The following is a 4,723-nucleotide window of genomic DNA, read 5'->3' on the forward strand; positions in this document are numbered from 1 at the left end:
CAACTACATTTATCAAGGTGGATCATCTCACATTATTGTTGTTACTGTGCAGATTGTTCTCTTGGTTCTATTCCTTTCACTTAGCATCAGATCTTGTAATTCATTCCATGTTTCTCCAGAGTCTGACCATTTATGGGGTTTTGGGGGGTTTTTTTAGTTTTTTCAAGGCCAATGGAGTTAAAGTGGCTTGCCCAAGGCCGCACAGTGTCTGAGGCTGGATTTGAACTCAAGTACGCCTGACTCCAGGGCTGGTGCTCTATCCACTGTGCTACCTAGCCTTCCCCATTTTTGATTTCTTAAAGAAAAGTAGTATTCCATAATATTCATGTTCCATAACTTGTTTAAACATTCGCCAATTGATAGGCATCCCCTCAATTTCTAATTGTTTGACACTAGAAAAATAGCTCCTATAAATAGTTTGAATCATGTGTGATTTTTCCCATTTTTTTAATGATTTTTTTCTGGATATAGGCCTAGAATTGGAATTTCTGGGTCAAAGAGTAAGAAGTTTTATTGTTACTTATTGCTCTCCAGAATGGGTGGATTTTCACAACTCTGCTAACAATACATTTATATCCCAATTCTCCCACAACCTCTTCAATATTTATCATTTTCCCTTTTTGTCATCTTAAACAATCTGATATGTGTGAGATGATGTTTCACATTTGTTTTAATTTTAATTTCTCTGATCAATAATGATTCAGAGTATTTTTTCATATGATTATATATAGCTTTGATTTCCTCATTTGAAAACTGTCTATTTATATCTTTTGACCATTTATATCAAATGGAGAATGACTTATTTCCTTCTAAATTTGATGCAATTCCTCTATATGTTTTAGAAATGAGACCTTTATCAAAACTCCTAGGTCTGAAGATTGTTTCCCAGTTTTCTGTTTTCCTTGTAATTTTGGCAGCATTGGTTTTATTAGTACAAAAACTTTTTCATTTAATACAATTAAAATCATTCATTTTGTAATTTATAGTGTACTCTATTTCTTGTTTTGTCATAAATGTGTCCTCTTTCCATGGATCTTATAGAAAGAGTATTTCTTGGTCTATTGATTTATCTATGGCATCACTCTTTATGTCTAAATCCTGTACCCATTTTGACCTTATTTTGGTTTAGGGTGTGAGATGTGGGTCTATGCCTAGTTTTTTCCAGTTTTCCCAACAATTTTTGTCAAATAGTGAGCTAGAGCTCATATTGCAGAAGTTAATGTGTTGGGGTTTGACCAATGGTAGATTAAAATAGTTAATTACTACAGTTTCTTTTGAATCTATCCTAATGCACTGATCCATTACTCTATTTCTTATCCTGTACCAGGTAGTTTTGATAACTGCCACTTTATAGTATAGTTTTAGAACTTGTAGAACTAGACTATCTTCCTTTCATTTTTTTTCCCCATCAGTTCCCTTGCTCTTCTTGACCTTTTGTTGCTCCAGATGAATTTTGTTACAAATTTTTTTATAGCTCGGTAAAGTAATTATTTGATAGTTAGATTATTATGGCACTGAAAAAGTAATTTAATTTGGATAGAATTGTCATTTTTACTATTAGACTGACCTAAACATGAGCAGTTGACATTTTTCCAATTATTTAAATCTGACTTTATTTGGATGAGAAGTGCTTTATAATTGTTTTCCTGCAATTTTTGAGTTTGTCTTGGGAGGTAGATTCCCAATTATTTAATGCTGCCTACAGTTACTTTGAATGGAATCTCTATCTTTTGCTCTTGGCTTTTGTTGGGCATATAAAGAAATGCAGATAATTTTTGTGGGTTTATTTTATATCCTGCTACTTTGCTGAATTTGTTAATTTTTCAAGGAGTTTTTTTATTGGCTTCTCTAGGTATACCATCATATCATCTGCAAAGAGTGAAATCTTTGCTTCCTCATTTCTTTGCCTGTTCTGATTCCTTCAATTTATTTTTCTTCTCTTCTTGCTAAAGCTAGATAACGGGCATCCTTGTTTCATCCTTGATCTTATTGAAAATGCTCTTAGTTTATCCCCATCACATATAATATTCATTGATGTTTTAGATTCCTAAACTTTTCAGTGTTTTTAACAGGAATGAATGTTGTGTTTTATCAAAGACTTTTTCAGCATCTATTGAGCTAATCATCTGATTTCTGTTCATTTTGCAATTGACATGTTCAGTTATGTTATGTGTTTTTCTAATATTGAACAATCCCTGCCTTCCTGGTGTAAATTCTACCTGATCATGGTATATTATCCCAGTAATAACTTGCTGTAATTTCATTGCTAAAATTTTATTTAAGATTTTTTCATTAATGTTCATTAGGGAGATTAGGCTATAATTTTCTTTGTCTGTTTTGGTTCTAACAGCACCATGTTGGTGTCATGAAAGGAATTTAGCAGAACTCTTTCTTCTCCTGATTTTTTAAAAATAGTTTATGTAGAATAAGAATTAATTGTTCTTTAAATGTTTGGCAGAATTCACTTGTAAATCCAACTGATCCTGGAGACAATTTCTTAGGTAGTTTATTGATGATTTCTTCAATTTCTTTTTCTGACATGGGGTTATTATGAGTATGTTGTTTCCTCTTCTGTTTATCTGGGAATTTGTATTTTTGTAAATAATTCATCTGTTTCAGATTGTCAATTTTACTGGCAAAGTAGTTCAAAATTGTCTCTTTAATTGTCTCATCATTGGTGGTTAGTTCACCCTTTTCTTTTTTGATTCTGGTAATTTGGTTATCTTCTCTCTTTTTTAAGTCAGATTCACCAAATGCTTATCTATTTCATTGACTTTTTCATAAAACCAACTCTATTTTGTTTATTAGATCATTGATTTTCTTGTTTTCAATTTCATTAATCTCTTCCTTGATTTTTCAAATTTCTAATTGTGGATTTTAATTTGTTCTTTTTCTAGCATTTTTAGTTGCATAACCAATTCATTGATCTCCACTTTCTTTATTTTATTCACATAACATTTAGAGATATAAATTTTCCCATCAAAACTTCCTTGGCTGCTTTCTATCAGTTTTTATATGATTCTCATTATTATTATTTTCTTGGATATTTTCATTATTTCTATGATTTGTTATTTGATCCACTCATGATTTAAAATTAAGTTATTTAGTTTCCAATTAGTTTTTGGTTTATCTTTCTGTAAGCCTCTATTTCATTCAATTTTTATTGCATCATGGTCTGAGAAGTATTCATTTATTATTTCTGCCTTTCTGAATTTTATTATAAGGTTTTTATGCACCAGTCAATTTTGGTATAAGTGCCATCTACTACAGAGAAGAAGGTATATTCTTTTCTAATCCTATTAAGTTTTCTCTAGAGGTCTATTATATCTAAGTTTTATAAGATTCCATTCACCCTCATTACTTCTTTCTTTTTTATTTTGTGATTAGATTTATCCAGTTCTGAGATAGGAAAATTTAGATCTCCCATTATTAAAGTTTCGCTATCTAGGTCTCCTTGTAAATCACTCAACTTTTCCTCTAGGAATTTGGATGCTATACTGCTAAGTAAATACATATTTAATAATGATAATAATAATTTAATAATTTCCTATGGTGCCTTTTAAGAGATGAAGTTTCCTTTCTTATCCCTTTAAATGGGATCTAGTACTGCTTTTGCTTTATCTGAGATCAGGTTCACTAGCCTTGATTTTTTTCTTCAGCTGTAACATTAATATATTTTGCTCCATCTTTTTCTTTACCGTGTGTATCTCTCCACTTTAAATGTGTTTCTTGTAAAAAACATATTGTAGGATTCTGGTTTTTAATCCATTCTGCTATTCACTTTCATTTTTATGATACAGTTCATCCTATTACCATTTACAATTAAGATTACTAATTCTGTATTTCCCTCTATGCTGTCTTTCTCAAGTTATATTCTTTTTCCTTTCCTATTATTTTTCCTCACCAAAGTTTTATTCATTTCTTCTCTTACTTTTCTTTCAAAATTTAACTTTTACTTTATTTTCACTTATACCTTCATCTTCCCTTTTCTCAGTGCTTTCTTTTCTTATATTTTTCCTTCCCCTGCACCCCCGCCCCCAATAGAGTAAGAGATTTTTTGCTTCATGAATTTGTGTGTCATCCTTGTGCAGGGGCCATGCTAATCTTCTCTGTATTATTCCAATTTTAGTAAATGTGCTAATGAAGTGAGCAGTAGAATAAGATAGATTTTTAAACCCAAGTGGGAATGTATCTTATTCCCTCTCTGGGCCAAATCTATTGAATAGAATTTACTCAGGGTTTATATCCTGCCTTCTCTCCCTCTAAAAATTATAAATCTTTGTGCCTCTTCACCTTGTGTTATTTATCACTCAAGCACAATTAACCAGTGATCATGAATCACTTGATTAATTGATTTCTTGGTAAACTCAAAGCATTATCCAAGGGCCATCACAGATTGGATTGATTGATTGACTGTGTTTGATAAGCAGCATTGCCTCAAAGTCACTAAATACTCTCCCCTCTCTGTCTCATTAGAAGTACATTTTCAAGTCTTGAATTACATCAAATTGTAATCATTTTTTTAACTTAACCCCCTTTTCAAATATCCTCCAAGGACACACAATCCTTATGAGCCAAAGTATCATCCAAAGCCAAATCATTTCATGACCTATTTGTACCCCCTTCTCCAGAGCATACTTTCTGCTGTACTTTGCTCCTCCCTCCTCACCCAGTATACTTAAACTTTTGTTATGAAAAGTATGGATAAGTCCAACCCTGATTT

General features: G+C 31.6%; 1 non-coding gene across 1 annotated transcript; it reads right to left on the bottom strand.

The window, feature by feature from the left end:
* Positions 1 to 4,046: 4,046 nt before the first annotated feature.
* LOC141503610 (U6 spliceosomal RNA) lies at positions 4,047 to 4,153 on the bottom strand. The gene has a single exon (XR_012472956.1). It is a non-coding gene; the product is annotated as a U6 spliceosomal RNA (small nuclear RNA).
* Between the last annotated feature and the right edge of the window lie 570 nt (positions 4,154 to 4,723).

This window comes from Macrotis lagotis, chromosome X (genome assembly GCF_037893015.1).
Source record: "Macrotis lagotis isolate mMagLag1 chromosome X, bilby.v1.9.chrom.fasta, whole genome shotgun sequence".
Classification (NCBI taxonomy): Eukaryota; Metazoa; Chordata; class Mammalia; order Peramelemorphia; family Peramelidae; genus Macrotis; species Macrotis lagotis.